We start from the raw sequence: 21,613 nt of genomic DNA on the forward strand, positions 1-21,613 counted from the left end.
CTAACTGCCGCGTCCCTAAAAACATGTTGACTCCTGAAGCTGTTTCAGTGATACTGTCAATAATATCACTCTTCTCCATCAACACTCCTACCAAATCCAAGTCTATACCATGGAATGCCATCCTGCTATGGTCCAAGAGGTGACCTTACCCTTTCTTAACCTCTGATACCTGATTATGACAGTCCAGTGCAAGGCTAAGGACACAAACTCAATTGGAGAAATATTAAATCAGAAGCAAAATATAGTAAATATGCAAAACTCTCCTTTCAGAAGCCTTATTCCAGGCCATCTAATAATGTCCCTATATTTTTTCATGTTATTATTCTCCCTGCTGCAGTGGGAGGAGGCTGCTTTTGCAGCAGTGTTTTTTTGCCTTCCCACCTGTTTACATTTACTATATGGCTGCCTAGGGAACCCTGCAGAAAATAATGCTTGTGTGAGCCATTTAGTTGACTACATGTCAAAAAGTAATTTGAATCAAAGAGTCACTAACTTAATTGATGGTGATGGCTCCATCCAAAAACAACCAAAGAAATTGATGTTGTGCAAATTGCACATATATTGCTCTTGAATTTGTGAGCATATTCTTGTTTGCCTTGACAGGATTCAAATTATCTTTCGGACAGCTCGACACATTACTTAAGATGTGCCTGTATGTGAATTTTAGCTGCTAAAGGGGGCAATAACAACCTTCCTATAAAATTAATTCCCATGACTTCAACTTCATCTTGTTCTTTCTTTTACTCATTCCCTGTATATACCCCTCTATCCCTTTACAATTTGCGTTTTAACTTCCATTCTAGTCACCAAGACAAACAGACCTATTGTCTTTGCAGACTCCATAGAGACCTAAGGTCTTAAGGAGCAGAAGATGATGCATTAGAGTCAATGAAAGAATTTTAAATTATCTGGACACATTCCTTTCAATGTCATTGGGCTCTATTTTTGAACTGTCACTGGTTCCTTTTTTGAGGGGTAGAGATACTCAGCAGTTCAGAGTAAGTTGATTTCCAATAAGCCTATATCCCTGGGAGAACCAGAATTTAGATCCTGGGCGAAGGGGGTCAGCCAAGCAGTCACACACTTAGAATGGTGGTGGTATGGGTCAGAGGACTGGGTCAGAATAAGGAACATAGTCAGCTTGCAACATGTGGAGTTATCTATATGAAGATGTAAGACTCTCAAGAATAGCTCTGAAAAATGGTGGTGTCCTAGGCATTTCCAACAGGAGCCAAGTCTAGCAAAGAGTAAAGTAAGGAGAGCACTGGCTAAAGGGGAGAGAAACACAGCTATTGGGTACACTTCTGACACTTAAGAACTATCAGCCATGGGTGAACACACTATCTTCAAACAAGCTAGTACTTATGGAAGATTAGAAGTTTTCCAGTATTAGGAAGTAGAGTTATTATAAGATTTGAGGAAGAAGATTGGGCAGCATCCCAATTGTTTGGCCTACCTCTTTGCTTACGGTGATCATCCCATGGAGCTCTAAATGTCCATGAACATAGCTTGAAAATCAAAAGATTACAGAGTGTTCAAGAGGTCTGTGATGGCTAATTTTATGTGTCAACTTTACTGGGTTAAGGGATGCCCCACTATCTGAGAAAACATTATTTCTGAGTATGTCTGTGAGGGTATTTCTGGAAGAGATTAGCATTTGATTCAGTAGACTGACTAAAGAGATCTGCTCTCACCAATGTGGGTAGGCATCCTTCAGTGTATCTAGGGCCCAAATGGGAAAAAAAAGAAAAATACAGAGAAAGGGCAAATTCTCTTTTCTCTTGAGTTAGAATGTCCCTTTTTTCCTGGTCTGACATAGTGGAGCTCTTGGTTTATAGGACTTTGCACTTAGACTGAATTTTACTACCAGATTTCCTGGTTCTCCAGATTGTAGATGGCAGATTGTGGGATTTTTTGTCCTCCATAAGCACATGAGCCAATTTCTATAATAAAATCTTCTCATGTATTATATCAGTTCTGTTTTTCTGGAGAACCTCACTAATATAGAATTGTAATAACTTTTATATCCCCAAAATACACTTGTAGCAGGCTCAATACATATACATATATATATAGTAATAAAAGTCATTGGTATAAAAATTAAAATTTATTTATTTCTCTACAATCAACACTAATTTTGCTCTTGAGCCTCATCCATGAAAATGGTGGAAATTTTCATTTTCCAGCTCAATTTTGCTTATTCCTTCACTTCCCTTTTTCTTAGATTGGAGGGTAGGTGTTTTACGGGGAGGGCCATGTACCTCTGATCACTGCTATACTGGTTGGTACTGCTAAGAGTCCTATGCATATGCACTGGTTTTTCAGCATGTGTCATACCTGGGAATTTCTTAAGAGTGAAGCTTGGGGCAGCTGATTTATCCATATAGTTTGTCTCTTGCTGCTCATCTTCTGAGGCCTGGCTTCTTCCTTCAGTCCATTCTAAGAAGCCCTCTCCCCATATATCATGGCAGAGACTCAGGTCTCAGCTTCCTTAAACTCTCATGATAGGTTCACTGATACTTCCGTACATATTCTCCATGCTCTCAAGTGCCAAAGATGACTCAGCTTTGATAACCAAATCTGTATCTCCCTCTCTCTCTTTGTCTCTCTCTCACCTTCCTCCTCTTTCCTCTTTCCTTCTCTCTCTCCCAAGACAGCCCACATGCCCTTCCAATCTGTTTGCCTGTTTCATTTTTAATGTAAGGCTCTTCCCTGATGCTTTCTCCTTGATAGTCTCAGAAAGAAGGGTTAATCCCTCAGTATTAATCCCATGGTTCTCTAAACTCTCCCTCTTATTTTCCACTTCATTCTAAGCCTCACCAACTTTTACAGCCCATCCCAGGAAGAGTTCTTAACTCCCTACTATTCTTCTGTTTCCCGCAACCTTGTCATTCTGGGTTTTTTGGTATAAACAGTGAGACCTAGAAAGGCTTTACTGTGTAAATTTCTACCATAATAAATTCTACCTCAAAACTCTAGTTCTGGAATAAGCAATTTGGTCTCCAAATAAATTTTCTACCACAGACTTTGCAGCATGAACTTTAGATTCAGCTTTGAATCACAAAGCTGGACAATATTATTTGTTGACCTGAATCACAAATGTTACTTATTCTTATCCCACAGACATAGAACACAGCATCCATAGATGGGAATTAGACAACTGTCTGATGATCTTGGATCTATCTATTTGGCCACATTCTGGAACCAGTCTTTTACCAGTAAAGACCCCACCATGTGTCTGGATTTCAAAGATGAGCATAGCAACCTAGACTAAATTTATCCACCCTAAACTTCATGTTAATTCTAGGATCCCCCTGAATAATCAACTGTACAACTACCACCTACTGCATTCCTGAACCCCTCCATTTTAGCCTGTGATTTGCTTAGTACTACTGACCACCAATCTAAAATTCTTTTTTTTTTTTAATATAGTCATTGTTTATCATGATACTATGAACAGCTTTTCAGACAATCCCTTCCCCATGTCATCACTACCCCAACTCCCAGTGGCACTGTCTATCCTTAACACTTTATCCAGGGTGGATCTATACATAGCTCTCTAACCTCAGGGACATAATGCAGCTAGAATAGAGTCATAATAAAATTCTCTTATTAAAAAAGACCAAATAACTTTATCACCTCAGCATTTCTTTGATTCACTTGGCCATTTAGACAAATGCTTCTTAAGCTTTAATGTGCATATGCATGAGTTGGGATCTTGTTAAAATGCAGATTCCTATTCACTGAGTCTGAAGTGAAGCCAAAGATTCTAAGAAGTTCCCAAATTATGTCAATGCTGCTAGTCCATGAACTACAAGTTATATAAACTATCCATTATTTATTTCAATTTCCCTTGGCTGCATCTCCCTTATTATTTTATTCTCACTTTATAACAAGTCCCTCTAATTATGCAGACATTATGATTGCGAGGTAATCCAAAATAAATGGTATTTTTCTTGCATATAAAAATTGCTTAGATGTGTGTATTTTTTATTAAGTTTTGTTTGTTCATATCCAATTATGCCTGCAGAGTTATCATAAACAATTGTCCACCTCATTGCATAATACAATACACTTCATACAACATACTAAAGAAAATATTTTAAAACTCTTTCTTTAGCAAAGCCATTTTCATATGCATTTACAGATGTTTAAATGTATGAAAACTGAAAGGATCAGAATAGGTGACCTCAAAATATACCACCTTAGCATGTGCATTATTTTGAGCTTAAGGTAAACAAAACCCAGTAGACAAAAAAAAAAAAAAAAAAAAAAATTACCTCTCCCTAAATTACCTAAAAGAATTTAGGTAGGTGGCCAGGGCTAGAAAAAGAACTATTACTAGAATGACCTATTTGTATGGCAGGACAAACATCTAATTACCAACATCTACTCTTCTTATTGTCCTATAAATTAACACCACCACCACCACCCAAACTTTGAATCCCCCAGTTAAGCTATTCCTTAATTCAAAATGGCATATAACCCTCAAATGCCTGACTTGCCCCTGGGTCTCATATTTTCAAACATATGAAATTAAATTTTTCTCCTATTAATCTGTCTTATGTCAATTTAATTATTAGATCAGCCAAAGAACCTATAAGGGTAGACAAAAAATTTTTCCTCCCCTGCTAAGCAATCTAATGAAAAAAAGCACCTGTGTTCTAGATGAAAAGCCACATGATTGTGAGCAACTGAATCACCTCTGCATTATTTAATTTTGTCCATTACACTGGCTCAAGCTTATCTGTATGAGTCATTCAGCCCTACCTGTACTCTAATATAAAGCAGATAAATCAGAGTACGGGTACCTGCATGACTCCATCAGTTAAGCATCTGACCCTTGGTTTCAGCTCAGGTAATGATCTCAGGGTCTTGAGATTGAGCCCCACATTGGGCTCCATGCTCAGTGTGGAGTCTGCCTGAGGTTCTCTCCCTCTGACCCTCACCCTCCCCCATCCCATGAGCACTCTCTCTCTCTCTAAAATAAAATAAAAGCTTTAAAGCAGATAAATCAGAACTCCCATCAGTTTCATTTCCACAAGGGTGTTGAGATCCTGCTGCTTGCTGGCACCCTTCTTCCTGTTCTGACCTTATGTGTATGTGACCTCCTCAGTTACTGCCTCAGTACTCAGATCCTCCCTCCTTTCTGTCCTATTCCCCAAAACTGCATTATTCATCCTGCCCTGCTAGCTCTCTTTCTTCATCCCCTCTTGATTATACACCTGTGCAGAATGGAATGGGGTAGGTTAGGGTTGGAGAGAGATGACTGACAAGCAAAGGAGCTTAAAAAGAAATGACCAAATGTCCAATAAGTACGAAGCCATATGCTCAGTGTGACTTCACACTAAGCAGTCTCACCGTTACCCAAAACAAACTGGATCTGTCTCTAAAAACTCGGCTTTCATTTCCAAGGGAATTTTGATAGGAAAAGTTAAACCTATTGTGCCTTTTCTCTTTCAAGTGACATCTCCCAAGCATGATCTGCTGTTTTGCTGGCAATGAAAAATGCCACGCACAGATCTAGTCTGTGCAATTTTGAGGCATAAGACCTTTTGCTGGGCTGGAACAACACCACCACAAAGCAAAACCCATCTTTTGTACCACTGTCAGCAGGCAAGGACTGCAAAAACAGGAAAGGTTTACATAAGAAAGCACTCAAATGTTAATCCATTTTTATAACTATGCTTGACCCCAAACTTTTTATAAGCTTCTGAAATACTGAGATAACTCTTTGCTTATTTGTTCCACCTTCCTTTACAAAACAAAGGTAGCCGAGAAGCAGAGAATTAGCTGAAGTCACAATGAAAAGTGATACTCTTCCTTCACCAGGCCACTTTCTCCAGGGCAGAAAAGTAGTGTACAGAATGGAAGCCCAGGAGTCTGGAAAAAGGAGACCTCGTTAGAGTGATATGTGACCTTGGTGGGGTGGGCGGTGGGGACGTGCTTTGGGGTCTCAGGCTCATTATCACTTGTGAAATTCAGTTAAATTTTAAGGCTCCTTCTAGTCTAACTATCCTTTTCTTCTAGGAATGAAGTCTGAAATTTTGTCTTTTAGTTGAGGACAGAACAAAAGCAAATAGTACAGAAATAGAAGTTTTTCAGAAATTCCTAATGATGATCATACACTTGAGTCCATGTTTACCATTCCTTACATGGAAATGAGAAAATGTTTATTTCTCAGTCTCTTGAAAGTCTTTCTAAACTTCTACATTAATGGAAAGGGTCCACTCATAACAAAGACTCTAATTTATAAATTGATCTTAAAAATCGTTAAGGATTGTAAATTACAAAATCAAAAATAGTTATTTTTAAAGATTTTGTTTATTTATTCATGAGAGACACACAGAGAGCAGCAGAGACATAGGCAAAGGGAGAAGCAGGATCCCTGTGGGGAGCCCAATGCAGGACAATTCCAGAACCTTGGGGGCACCACCTGAGCTAAAGGCAGATGCTCAACAACTTAGCTACCCCAGCTACCCCTAAAATCACTTTTTATTTCATCTTAGCAATATATAGAAAGAATATAAGCTCCTGCAGGATGAAAATATCAAAAGATACAGTTTTTTGAATACTTCCTAATACCTTAGTATTTTGTGGTTTTTAAGAGCAAAAATTCTTAGCTGAGAGCAGTGGCTCGCCGAGAGGACGATAAACATGTACACATGGAAATATTAGAACCTGTGGTGTTAGGGGTTTGGGAAAAAGAACTTTCCCCTCTGAAACTCTGAAACATGAGAAAGACAAGAAATACTCCCTAGGAGAAGACATTAAGCACGCATGAGGAGTGGGGCTGAAAAAAAAAAGTGTGGAAGAGGGGAAGGTCTCAGAGTACACTTATTAAAAAACAAGACAATAGATTCATCTGACTCACTCACAAGTCTTAGAGATTGCAAATAACCACAAGGACAAAGAGAAAGCTGTCAAAGATTTTTATTTCTCAAATTATCTTTGTCAAGATTCCATAGAGCATGCTTTTTAATATCACAGATTATATTTGGTCATAGGTGAAGAAGTTGTCAAGGCTTAAAGTGAGTCCAACTCCAATTTCACTTAACAAACCCTCCATGCTCGTGAGCCAGAAAGCAGTAAACAAGTCCCCTACTTCTGGCAGCCTGAGGGAGTCTGAGACCCAGGGAACTTCCTTAATCCAGAAGTGGGCAGGTGAATATATGTTGGATTAAAACTGTGTGTCTGCTCCTATAATGTTATGTGCAGTGCCCTTTAGATGGAATGAAATAGAGACAGAGAGGGGCTAAAAAAAAACAAAAAAACAAAAAAAACAAAAAACGAAAGAGACAGTGAGAAACAGAAAGAAAGGGTGGGAAGCAAAATTGGAAAAAGGAGTAGAATCTAAAATTAAAATCTAAAATATCAGAAAAGGGGCAGAAGATTAAGCACAGGCTTGTTCAACAAATCTCTAATACTAGGTCTCAGAGGAACCTGTTGAAATGTGAAAGAAGTAGTTTTTTTTGTTTTGTTTTTTTTGTTTTTTTGTCAAATCAAATGAAGATCTACGTTAAAAACTCAAGGGGCACTAAACTCCAACACTGGGGAAAGGCAGGCAAAGGAAAATACACTTAGTTCCTAGAAAGATTCATACAAAATCAGTCATGATGGCCACTCTCCGGGTTGATAATGGAAGATGTACCTTTGGAGGTTTGGGCCTTAATCATTTTATGTTGATATCTAAGAGGACAAAGTTGTAAAAGCTGATCACATCAATTTATAAACAAATTCCGGACTAGAATGAAGATGAGAATGCTCTGGAAGTCTTTGTCTTTTTTTTTTTTTTGGAAGTCTTTGTCTTATATGAAATTTTCTACCCAAGTTGACAAGCCCCTTTGCTGCTGCTGAAACAATCTATAAAAAAACATGTAGGGGTGCAAAAGTTCTTTCTTCTTTCCTTGGAGGGTTCTATGGCTGATCTAATACTTAAATTAATAGAAGACAGATTAACAGAAGAAAACCAAACAAAAGTCTAATAATATGTATATATACTGTATACAAGAAAGAATCCCGGGAAAACTGAGTCACTTTCCAAAATGGCTAAGTCATTGCCTTAAATACCACTTTCAGCTAAAGACAAAATATGTTGGGGGTAGAAGGTTAGTTGAGGGAGGTTACTAAGAAAAGACAGTAAACATGGATAAGGTTGTTATGCAGATTTAAGCTATTATCTTTTCCTTTGATAAGAATTTCTGGAGATTCAGAGTCACCCTCTTCCCTCTTCCTGGTATAGCTAAGGAACCACCCTTACAAAGATTGCCCTTATACTTGTAAATGTCTCTTACAAAAGAATAATTTCTTGTTTTTTGAGTTTATTCTATGCTTGCAGTTTCTTAGAAATAATCAGTCTAACATAATCTTATGCCAAAAAGATATATTTTGGGGTGGCAAATTTTGCTCCCCTATACATGCAAAACAAACCAGCTAGGAAACATACTTCACTAAAAAATAAAAAACCATTTTCAAATCTTCTAACCACTGTCACTCTGGACCTTGACCATCATACCAGGAACGAGAGGTCCTTTCCAAGTAGAAGTGAATTTTTGTAGAGTTGTTTATTAATGATTCTGGGGCAGGGAACAAAAGGAGAGGCTTCTTAGAAGGGAGGTAAGTAAGCACAGTACCAACCTTTTCCTTTTAGACCCAATCAAGCCAGAACAGGGCTAGCTAAGGGACAAAGCACAAGCTGATAAACCACAAAGGACCCCTGCCCAGGGTGGGATATGTGTGACATTCCTCAGGAAGTTTCCAATTGTCTTAATGTTGGGTGCATTGCAGAGGGAGAAACAATCTTTAACTTGACAATGGCAAGGCCTCCAATATCTTGTAGGTCCTCCTTACCATATGAAAATCCTTTTGAAATCTCCCTTTTCCTTATCTCCCCCAACTCTGCAGGTATATACTCAGCCACCCCTCATAAGCCTGGGGCAGCAGCTCTTTCTGCCTGCAGTTCCTGTCCCCCTGTGCTTTAATAAAACCACCATTTTGCACCAAAGAATTCTTTCTTGGTTGTTGGCTCTGACCTCACCTATATTCTAAAACTTCAATAGTGTGGTTCAGTCCTGGACATACTGTTTTGAAAGATAACTGAAGGACTGAAGGTTCCTCAAACTTGAATGGTAATGTGACTAGCTAGACCTCAAGAGCTGACTTGCACTGCTCACCTGCTTGTACCCAATGACCTCAGTCCCACATTTTTCTCTAAGTTCCTTAACTCAGGCAAAAGACCCTGTGAGCATAACATCCCATAATGGAAATCAAAACTACCCCTAAAGCAATAATGACTGCCCAAAGGAAGAGCTCCTGCAGCCCAGACAACCCAGTTTAAGCTCAACCCTCAACTTGCACTTGTACAGATGTACCATAGAGTAACCTCTGGAATAATCTTACTGAGATTAAAAAAAAAAAAAAAAAAAAAGGTAAATAATTACCTTTACCTCATTATCATCTAAAATGTCTACCCAAGGAGGAGCACAAGCCTTATTTACATAATATGCAATATATGCATAAACATGTTTCCTTAAGACCATGAGCAATCTTATCCCATCCCCCCTGTTTGATGACTAGGCTTCTCTATCTAAACATTCCCCTTAATCCTAAATAAAAGGAACCCGTTCACCCTTGCTTGGTGAGCTATTCTCCATGACCTCCTTATTTGTTGCAAATAATGTTTACTTTGTGTGATTCAACTTGGTTTAGCTTCTATCTGTGACTCAACAAGGGGCAAACTCACATTAGTTTGGTTACAGTAGGAATCATAAAAAGACATGGAACTATATTAACCCAAGGATGGGGAGAAGTTTCTGCAAAACTGTTAAACCACTTACAAGCTGAATTTTACTATGAATCATCTCTGTAAACTTCTCGGCCATATTGCTAAGCCTTCTTTAGGTCATTCTTCCAATCTCCTATATTATACTGTAGCATCTAAGGGCAGGCTGCTCCGAGATGGGCCATTTTGGCATGTGGATTATTTTGAACTGAAGGCAACTGAGACCCTGCTGGCTCAACAGAAACTTTTGTCCCTCCCTTAACTACACGAAAGGATCTAAATTGGAGGGTCTTTCCAAAATAAGGCTTATGACAAGAGATAAAATTGATCTGAGTAAGCCATCTATATGGCAGAGCAAACATTTGTTTACCAACATTACTTTTTTAATCTTCCTGTGAATTGCAATCCTTCCTTTTGAAGTCCCAGATCCCTATTACCTTTTCCTTAGTTCAGAATGACATATATACCTCGGTTTGCCTGATTGTCTGGAATTTCCACATCTGTATGGGTTCCCTGTATGAACACTATTAAATTTGACTTTTGCCTATTAATCAGTGCCATGTCAATCTTATTTTTAGCCCAGTTAGAAGGACCTTGAAGGAGACAGGGATTCTTGCTCTGCAAAAAAGGGACAGGATATTCTGGCTCCCTGACAATGTTATAGATCAACCTATCAGAACCATAGTCACTAACTACAGAAAGGAACAGGTCAGGCAGTGTGCTACCACAGCCAACTGCTCCGTCCCAGGGAATCCCCAGGGGGATGGGCAAATTGAAAGCATACCTCATAGCTGGGTTTGCTCAAGCTGTTGCTGAACAACCTGGGACAAACTCATCACAAGAGAAGCCAGTAACTCAGTAAGATGAGGGTTTGGAAAAGAGAAAGAGAAATTTATTTAAGGTGACAGCAGATGGGGAAGGTGGCAGGCTCAAGCCTTAACAACCAACCTGTCCACACACAAGATGGACACCTAAGAGTTTTATAAGGAGAGGTTCAGAGGGGGAAGCAAGAGAGCACATGATCTAGAGTAGGAGTTGCTGGTATGTGCTCAGCCCAAGATCTTGGGCAAGGAAGGCGATATGTGGGGTATGGTCTTCTAGGAATTCTGTTATCAGGACTCTTCTGTTCTGCTGGTTGGAATGTTCCAGTCATTCTAAACAGTCTTTAACACCTCAAGAAAGTGTGATAAATAAGCATAATAGGTTTTAGAGCAAGAATTAAGTGGTCTTGCCTTTCTGGTTTACTGTTGGGGTCTATAGTTGAGTAAGAAGACTTGCTGACAATAATACACATTATGGAACAACCTGGAATTTCAAGCTCTGACCTAGCTGCTCCCTTTAGAAACTTGCTGTATTAAGATTAGGAAGAAACAAACATGCAATTTAACTTCATTTACAAAATACAAGGCAAAGAGCATCTATAAAATGAATAACTGGGCCTTGGTAGTCTCTAAGGTTTCATCTAATGGGAAAAGCTAGGAGTCTAAAATATTGAGTTTTCGAAGCAAAGCAATATTGATAAGAATTAGAAAAGGCAAAGTACAATTTGTGACATATACTTAAATTTATCTAGATGGGAATAAACAATAAAACAATTCATAAACTCTTCTGCCAATATCATAATATATCAGTTTGGGCACTGTGATGTCTGTTATGATATGGGTTTCCATAATTCCCCATCTGTGCTAAAATATACCAGAAAGATACCAGAGCATGACCCATTTCAAGAATAAAGGCAATTGTAAGACTCCAATGCCTATTCTACATATCCAAAGTCCCTACTAGATTTCTGGGCAAAACGACTCTCAAGCTGTTTCCTTCCAGATGTCTCAGCATATAGATACATTTGTTTATATGATTTAAAGATGTCTCCTCCTTTGGCAAGAACCACAAGAAGCATATAATTTTTCAATGAAACCAGGCAATCTTTTGTTCAAAAGAAAAATTTTAAGTATATAATCATAATGTGTTATATATATATAAATGGGTAATCCCTTTATAATCTACCTATAGATTGATGTTGAAGTTTTATAATCCTAAATGAAAACTTGAAAACCAAATCAATGAACTTTGATTTAGTGATCAGTTTGCTCTCCAGGTGTACAACACATACTAGGAAATACAGTTTAGGTTTTATGTTTGTTCTGATGATACTACTTGGAACCTAGAAATGCCTGTATTCAGTTTCAATCACCATTAACCCAATCAAGTTTCCTGAACAATGATGGGTAGAAGAATGGGAATCACAACACTACTCTGAGCACTGGTCTCTATGGGCAATGGTTACTTTGGACCTCAAGGTTTACATTTAAGAACTAAGATGGACCTTTTCCACCTCACTCCATTTCTCACACCCCCAAAAACTGAGGAAAAATTAATTTGAGACTGGCACACTCAAGCATACCAGCCAAGAAAACTCCTGTTGCCTTACCTGCTAATTGCTCATTATTTTCCTAACTTTATCCTCCACTTCTCTTGTGTTCAAGTCACAGCCACCCAAAAAGAGTGAGAGTATGGAAGGGTAGGAGGGACGCATTACAAAGGGGAAAGAAGAAATTTTGGGGAGATGGATAAATTCATTATCTTGACTGTGGTATAAGTTTCACAGGTGTGTGTGTGTGTGTGTGTGTATGTGTGTGTGTGTATAAAAACTCAGCAGATTGTGCATTCTGATTAACAATACCACCCTGAGCACTGATCAGTTAATGCTACATTCCCAGTATTTTGTACACATTCTTTATTTTGTTCTATTAACTCAAAATTGAACACACAGTTGCCAGGGAAAAGTCCAACAAGTGACTGATCAAGCCTAAATTGATATTTTAAAATGCTTAATGATTTCCATTTCTGTTTGGATTTATTAAGTTTTGGATTTACTATTTGAATGTAAAAATATGATAACATATAATTTCTCCCAAAATCCTAAAATATCAGGTACTAATACAAAGTTCCAGATCAAAACACAAACTTTTAGAAATGTAGACCAGAGCCAGTTAAAAGGCTCATCAACTTTTCACACCTATCAAGGTTTTAAATGTGTCTGGGTTTGGAGACTGAAGGCAATTTGCTTTAAAAAAAATTTTTTTTAGGGCAGCCCGCTTGGCTCAGCGGTTTAGCACCACCTTCAGCCCAGGGCCTGATCCTGGAAACCCAGGATCGAGTCCCACGTCAGGATCCCTGCGTGGAGCCTGCTTCTCCACTCTGCCTCTCTCTCTCTCTCTGTGTCTCTCATGAATAAATAAATAAAATATTTAAAAAAAAATTTTTTTAAGATAATTTCAAACTAACTGAAATTTGCAAGTAGAGTACAAAGAACTTTCTTCCCGAACCATTTCAAAATGGGTTGCCAAACAGACGATACATCAGCCCCAAATATGTCGGTATTTATTTCCTCCAACAAGGAAATTCTCCTACATAACCAAAACACAGCAATTAAAATCAGAGAATTAACATTGATACAATGCTATTTCATATTGACCTCATTCAACTTTCATGAATCGCCCTAATGTCCTTCATAGCTAAAAGATCTAGTCCAGAATCACACTGCATTAGTTTTCATGTCTCTTTAACTACTTGTGTCTGAAATAGTTCCTTACTTTAGCCCAGACATTTGTGAACTTCACAATTTTAAGACTATAGGAGCAGGTATTTTATAGTATATTCCTCAGAGTAGATGTGAGGCTTCCTCATGTCATGATTAGATGAGGTTATGTATCATTGACTGGACTAAAAGAAAGTGATGCAGTGTTCTCTTAGCAACCTATCAGGTAGCATACTTTGTACCAATAATGATGATATTCATGTTGACCCCTTAATTAGACTAGGCCAAGCTTTTCCACTATGAAGATAATATTCTCCCATTGTAAATAAGTATTTTGAAGGGAGATTATTTGAAACTATACTAGTATCGCATCCTACACTAATCTTTTTATTAATTAATTTATACCACTACAGACTCATGGTCATCGGTTTTACTTAAGAGATTATAATCTCTTACTATCACTTATTTTGATACTTAACTTGCCCCAGATTGCCCAGTGGATGCTCACTGGAGTTGGCTTCTCTACCTTTTTCACCTGTCATCATTCTTTGAGGACATCTTCTCCTTGTGCAAGAAGATTGTTCAGCCTCCTTCTGTACTTCCCTTGCCCCAGTCCTAGAATCAGGCATTTCTACAAAGATTCCTGATTCTTTTGGTTGGAGAATAGTAGTTAGAAGCCAAGATACTGGCTCTCCATGATACTGGCATTATTGCTTTTCCCAGGTCATTTCACTGGATACAGCCAGGAAATTCACATACATCTCCCCTACACACACTTGTGTGCACACATCTCCACTCCCCCTAACTGTATCTCTCTCTCATCTCCTTTATATTGCACTGTTACCTCCAAGTCTAGTAACTAGAATTCATATGTCTTCTCTATTTCAATAATTAGAACTTCTCCAATATCAAGATACTTGGCCCTGAACTGTCTCATTTGATCAAATTTTCCAGCATTATCACCCCAATGAATAATATGTCTCATGTCTCATGTATCACCCATGTCTCATGTATCAGTTTATTTACTCATTAATCTAGTGAAGGATATTTTGGTTACTTGGCTTATTTTGACTAGTATGCTTCCTTAATATTTTCAAAAAGGAATATTCCTTAAAATGATGATTTTTGGCATTATAAATTACAAATTTGTATAATTTGAGGTTTTTGGTGTTGATAATCATGAATGTGCTATGCTTCCTCTGTCCTAGAGAAATTACATGGCATGGGAATGGATAATATGAATATGTGGAGTTAGGTTGACTTGCATTTGAATACTTCTCTGCCACCTACCAGCTCTAGGACCTTGAAAACTCACTTAACTTTGTCAGCTGTGCCCTTTAGACTCATCCTGATCTGAGAATAATACATTTACTGAGCCTTGCCACAGTATTTTGAAAGTCACTGTAACACCACTTTTGGGGACTACTGGGCTTAACCTTGAATTCCAATTCTGATTTTGCCTTTATGCCCAGCTTTATTTTCCAGTCCTCTTCAGTTAGTTTCCTCTGTCCATCCTCCCACCCCCTCATCCACCCATCTACTCATGTATCTCATTCTTTAAAAGTTAAGTGGCACTGTGTGCTAGACACTGTGTTAGGTCCTGGGATGCAGAGGGGGGAGATATAGTCAAGTGAAAAAGACAAAATAAAGTGGTACATTTACAAGATGTTATGAGGCCACAGAAAAGAGGCCTTGAGTCAGCCTGGCAGATGCTCTGAGAAACTTCTTGGACAATGATTTGGGCAGGGCGGAAGTAGAAGGTCAACAACAGTGTGGCAGATAGTAGAGAAAATAGCACAAGAAAAGGCACAGAATGAGACTTTAATCTGAAAGGCAAAAAGTTCACTCTAACTTATCCCCTGGCCTGGGTCCAGATGACCTGCCTGGCACCTTGGCTCTTCCAGCTTTTGGGCCTGCCTTGCCTGGTGGAGTTTCCTAATGATAGACATTGATTCTACCCACTGTACCAAACTGCTATTCCATTTGACTCTCAAAATGTTGAGAAAAATCTGCCAGAATGTCCAATATGGTTCTCTACTAACTTATTTGGGTATGCCCATGCCTTCTAACAGACCATTCAGATGTTGAGTATAGAATATCTTTTTTGGCAGAACCTCTCTAACCTCAGGGGCACATTTATTTCAGATCTTGATCTTTTCCAATCTACTCCATAGCGCTAAAGTTCACTCTGGTATGATCCAAAGTCTGGCAGTAATATTTGTGAGTATATTTTATAAAACTCAAAATTACGTTTTAGATTCCAGGTTCTGGTAAAGGCTTTTTTATAATAATCATTTACTGATCAGAAAAATTCACGTTGCCTGAATAGTCTTTGAGATCTATGGATTTAAAAAAAAAAAAGGAAACTGAGAAAAATACAACTGGAATTCAAGTAAATTATTAAATTGAATTATGTATTATATATTGTTATATAGAATATGCATTAAATATAATTATATATTAATTAAACTAAATCTAAATTAAATTGGAAATATTTGGTATTTAAATATAAGCAGGATGAAATGAGAAGTTCAAATGTGCACATCCTCAAATTTTCACCCCTCTGGTCAAACTTAGACTAACTATCTCATTTAGTGTAATGATTTCCTTCTCTCTGTAAACTCCTTGAGGCCAAATGATGCTTGGTTCATCAGCATGTTTGTTAGCACCCAGCAATAAACTGAAACCATATAAAGTTATTTGTTGATTGTTTTCTGATACCTAAGAATCATCACCATAACCTTCGTTAAATTAAATGTACCATTTCAGGACAATTCTGTGATGGGAATTACAGCTTAAAATGTCTTTCTTCCTCTTCTTTACGGACATAGTAAACATTTGTATTTTCAGAAATTCTTCCTAAATATTGTTGCTTCAAAGAGCTTTTCATTTCTAAAGCTTCCCAGCTTGGACAACCCCTAGTTTAGACCCTTAGTACTTAGCAAAACAGCAGCAAATATAAGATCTTACTTTCACATTACTTGTAATAGTTCAAAAACTATTCTTGCATCAAATTCTGTCAACCCTATGTGTTTGTAAAGGAGGTTAATAACATTTCTGTTTCAGAACTAAGGAAACTGAGCTCAGGAAAGGTCATTGGTTCTTCTAAGGCCTCCCAGTAAGTTCAAGGCAGAACATAATTTAGACTCTTGATTCTAGAGCATAGAACTGTGGGCTCCCATTTCAGTTCTCTATAAAATCTGTCTCATACTTCTCTATATGTATTGACAAGTGTTTTTTGTTTGTTTTAAATGTAGAAGATATTTCTTCCCTCCAGATCTTCCCCCATCCCTATTGTCTAGCATACAGCCCTACATATACACTATCTGGGACATATATTGGTCTACTGAATATCTCAGCACATAAAAAAATTATGTAATTCATGTAAAAGTCTAAAACGATAGTAACGAAAAGAAAAAAAAAATCTGAGATTTTAGCCACGACTTTCCCACACCCTTTTCTTATTTTCTGTTACAGAATACAGACAACAGCATACTTTCCTATCAGTATGGAGACCACCGAGACGCTCCTACATTATTCAATCTAGCGGCAGTGGCTTCCAAGGGGAAAATAAATACCTTGACTGAGGCTTCACTGGTCTGCATCGCATGCACAAGCATGAAGGATTTCTTTGCTGTCAAGCTTTCAGTTGGGAACAAAATCCCCCTGCTGAGCCCTGTTGCTCACTGCAACACTTAAGATATGATTCGGCACATGGAGTCTTAGGCATCTCTGAGCTGGTACCTCTTCTTCCATGTCCCTAAAGCGCAGGCAGGCACAAGAAATGGGATTCCTGACTATCAGTTGGTAACAGATGTGGCAGGTCCAGAGAGCTGACCACCTGTCAGCACATCCAAAGATAAAATCATTTTCTTGTCACCAGTGGGCCATGCATTTTCAATGATGTTTCTGGGAATGTGTCTTACTGAATCATGAGCTATAAAAAGGGGGAGGGGGTAAGAAAAGGGGACCCTATTAAATGAGTAAAATTATGCTGAGCTAAAAAAAGTTATGAAGCAGAATCCCCAAGGCAGGTGCTTATAAATTAGTTGAGGCACCATAATTCAGAATTTTAAAGATACATGGCAGTGGAAGATAAGGTGTAAAATATGCCACATCAGCAGTGCAACTGTAAACACTACAGAAGTTCTAAAGGAAAGTGATCACAAAGTACTGAGAACTGGAAGTGGAAAAGATCTAATGGAGAAGAGAGATGAGTGAGAGATGAAATTTATAGAAAGTTTAGGATTTTAAACAGGGATGGGAAAGGTAAATTTGCTTTAGAAGCAATGTGTGAACAATTGTATAGTTAGTAGTGTAGTTTGAGTCCGATGTTTACAGGGCATATAAAGATTATCCTAAAGACCATTTCCTGTAGGCAAATAGGAGTCATTGATGTTTATGCAAAATTCTATGAGAAGTAAAAAGTTGGGCTTTGTGAAAGTCAAAAAAGTTATGAAGCAGAGTCCCCAAGGCAGTTGTGAAAGTCATTGATGTTTATGCAAAATTGTATGAGAAGTAAAAAAGTTGGGCTTTGTGAAAGTCAACTCCAGAATGAATAGCTCAAAACGGGGAAAAAAATGGAAAAATGGAATGAGGGGCATTTCTAGGAAATTATCAAGTCATGCAGATAAAAAATAATATGGTATTGGACATAAGGGAATTCAGGTATCAATAATGCAGATGCTAATAATGTAATGTTACAGATGCTGCAAAACATTGTTTTTAGTCAGAAGTGTTTACAATTTCATGTAAGCTTGGTGGCAGCAAAATCACAGAGTGAGGGAAGTGTATCTTCAGAGTTATACTTTTTTCTGACTTACTCACTCAGCAAACATTGAGGATCTATACCATGTGCCAATGCCAGTATCAGACATCACCCTCATTATTTTTGGCAATGCACTGGCTCTTCTGACCAAGCCTCAAAATGTACTCAGTTTTCTTTCAAGTTTTTTTTTTTTTTTTAAGATTTTATTTATTTATTCATGAGAGACAGAGAGAGAGAGAGAGGCAGAGACATAAGCAGAGGGAGAAGCAGGCTCCCCGCAGGGAGATCGATATGGGACTTGATACCAGGGCTCAGGATCACACCCTGAGCAGAAGGCAGATGCTCAACCGCTGAGCCACCCGGGTGTCCCTCAATTTCTTTACCATCAATGCCTTCTACCCGCTAGATAATAAATTAATGCAGAAGTTTTAGTTTAATAAAAAAATTGCTACTTCCAGGTAAAGGCTTTTCTACTCAGTTAAAAATATACTCCATAAGGTAAATACCACAGAGGTAATGAGGATAGAAGATTTGCTCCTTGTGGCCAGCTAGCAAAGTGAAGAGAGAAACATGTTTCTATTCACTTTCTGTTTCTTTGCAGGCACATACTATAGGATCTGGTCATCCTGCTATAAATTTTTCATAATAGCCACGGTACAGAACAGCACAAAGTGTTCACAACTCTCACCGGTCCCCTGCTTCACAAGTTCTATGAGGCTCCTTTGTACACCTCTGTAACAATGTGCACTATGTTATCGCCCACTCTTCATTATTTGTGTGACTCAAATATGAGAAGGTACAATGCACTGTCATTCTATTCTTTGCAGACGGTTCATTTTGATTCAAGTTTATTATGAAAATTTTACGCAAGCAATAGCTCAAAGAAAAGAAAGTTGCTTTTACAAAAGAAAGGCCCAGCTGAATAGATAGGAGAGATACCCAATGCACAGAGTACTCAGAAGACTCGGTAGTGTCAAAGATATCTGATAAACCAAGGTCTCATTCTGATGATGTCTACATGACATTTTGTGCCTTGCACTTCTGGGAGGGCAGGAATACTCCAACCACCTCCAACATGAACAGCAGCTGAAGATGCCTCTGCATTCATTCCCACATGTGCCTTAGCACTCTCTGGTAAGACGTACTTGCTCCATTTCTCAAAGTAAAAGCCATTGCTGTAGGGCCTTCAAGGGGCTGGCTGCCCTCAACTATACCGTTTCTAGAATTCCCAGACTGCAAGGATAGGTTTGTGATCAGGAGACCTCTGTGCAAACAGCTAGAAAATGAGTTTAGATGACTCATCTTCCAGAATGCTAGGGTCAAGCTAAAGTTCTGAAAGAGATTTACAAACAATTGGGGAAAGAGAAAACTCTTGGAATATTAAAGCAGGAATATATAATTCATAAGGCACAAGCTGGAATAAAACAGAAATTATTATTTTTTTAACCCAGCTTTTACTTCAATTCTACATTCTGCTGGCATATACAGTAGTGCTTTAGAGAATTATTAGGAAGAAACAAAATAAAAAATGACCAAGAAGTCTGTGCACGAAATAATTTAATAATTTAATATTAAAAATTAAATTATACATACTACGATATAAAAGTATGGAACATATAAATCTATAAAATATATACATTATAATATAAATATATAATAATTTTAAAAGAAATGCTTTCGCACAAACCTACACGGGTATCGCACTTTTCTGTGAAGAAATGTCACAAAAAGAGTATTTATTAGGTATGTGCTCTAACTCACATACTCCAGTCTCAAAACAGATATTGCGTTTAGGTGAAACTAAACAACTCAGCTAAACACACCCTATTTGTCTGTTGTACCCTGGACATGTCCACGTTTTCACTTCTTAACATACCATGGTCTCCATGCCACTGAAACACTGAACAGATTTCTTCTGCCCCAAGGATGCCAGAGAAAATATAGAGTTCCCAGTTAAATTTAAATTTCAGATAAACAATATACTTTTATTAAAAGTATGTTCCATACAATTTTCATTTTCAATTGGACACCCTATATTTTTAATCAGACATTTCTTTAGATATAAGAAAGAGTAAAAAATGATACAGCAAGAGCTCTTGTGCTCTTTACTCAGTTTCCTTTAATGATAACATCCTGCAAAATTATTATAATATCACAACCAGGATATTAACCACACAATCAAGAAACAGAACATTTCCATCACAGTGAGTGTCTATTATGTTGCCTTCTTATAGTCACACTCACTTTCTCCCACCCCACCCCCTTCCTTGATTCCTAAAAACCTATCACCAGTTCTTTTATAATTATGTCATTTCATGAAAGTTCAATAAATGAATGTTCACACAGCATGTTATTTTATGCAACTTTTTTTTTTTTTTTTTTTCAAACAGCAAAATTCTCTGGAGATTCATTCAGGTTGCTTTGTGTATGAGTAGCTCATTCCTTTTCATTGCTGAATAGTATTCTGTAATATGTAACTGTTCTTTCCTTGAAAGACACTTGGGTTCGCTTCAGTTTTAAGACATTACAAATAAACATGTTAAAAACATTTCCACATAAGTTTTTATACGGAAATACTCATTTCTCTTAGATAAATGTCGATGAACGCAATTACAATTGCTTAGTCTTAAGGTAGTCAGGTTTTTTTTTTAGAAAGTATCAAACTGTTTTTCAGAGCAGCTATACCATTTTACATTCTCATCAGGTAATGTTTGAATGATCCAGTGTCTCTGCATATTTCCCAACATTCCTTGTTGTGATTTTTTTTTTCATTCTGACAGGTGTGTAGTGATATCTTTGTGTGTGTGTGTGTGTGTGTGTGTGTGTGTGTGTAGTGATATCTCATGGGGGTTTTCAGTTGCATTTCTCTAATGCTGAAATTATTTTGATGTGCTTATTTGCCATCTTCATGTCCTCTTTATGAAATATCTGTTTCTTTGTCCATTTTCTGATGGATTCTTTATTCACTGTTGAAATTTGAGGGTTCTTTATATATTCCAGATAGTAGGTAGCTCTTTATCAGATTATTTGGTTTACAAATATTTTCTCCAATCTACAACCTGTCTTTTTCATCCTTTTAATAGGATCTTACATAGAACAAAGGATTTCAATTTTGATGAAGTAAAATTAATAAATGTTTCTTTTTACAATTTATGCTTTTAGTGTCAAGTCTAAGAACTCTTTGCCTAGCTCTAAATCATGCAGATGCATTCTTTTTTGAAAAATTTTTTTAGTTCTACAACTTATATTTAAGTCTGTGATCCATTTTTAGTTAATTTTTGTATGAAGTATGAGACCTCAATTGAGATTTACTATTTTTTTGCCTATGGATGTCCAGTTTCTCCAGTACCATTTTTTTCTTCACTTGACTGTTTTGCTATGTTTATCTCTCTAATAATACCATGTAATATTGATTATTGTAGCTATGGAAGACTTGTACTTGAGTAAATTGATTCCTCCTACTTTGTACTTCATTATCAAAAATTTTTAACTATTTCAACTTCTTGGCCATTCCATAGAAATC

General features: G+C 37.5%; 2 long non-coding RNA genes across 2 annotated transcripts in view; one reads left to right on the plus strand and one right to left on the minus strand.

Moving 5' to 3' along the window:
• Positions 1-17,182, plus strand: part of LOC102153737 — a 45,578-nt gene extending 28,396 nt beyond the window's left edge. The window contains exon 5 of the long non-coding RNA XR_005362474.1: positions 16,800-17,182. This is a non-coding gene — a long non-coding RNA (uncharacterized LOC102153737). The remainder of the gene's footprint in view (positions 1-16,799) is intronic.
• Positions 1-21,613, minus strand: part of LOC119872587 — a 95,765-nt gene that overhangs the window by 37,608 nt on the left and 36,544 nt on the right. The gene's annotated exons all lie outside the window — the stretch shown is intronic.

The sequence above is a fragment of the Canis lupus genome, chromosome 7, assembly GCF_011100685.1.
Source record: "Canis lupus familiaris isolate Mischka breed German Shepherd chromosome 7, alternate assembly UU_Cfam_GSD_1.0, whole genome shotgun sequence".
NCBI classification, from domain to species: domain Eukaryota; kingdom Metazoa; phylum Chordata; class Mammalia; order Carnivora; family Canidae; genus Canis; species Canis lupus.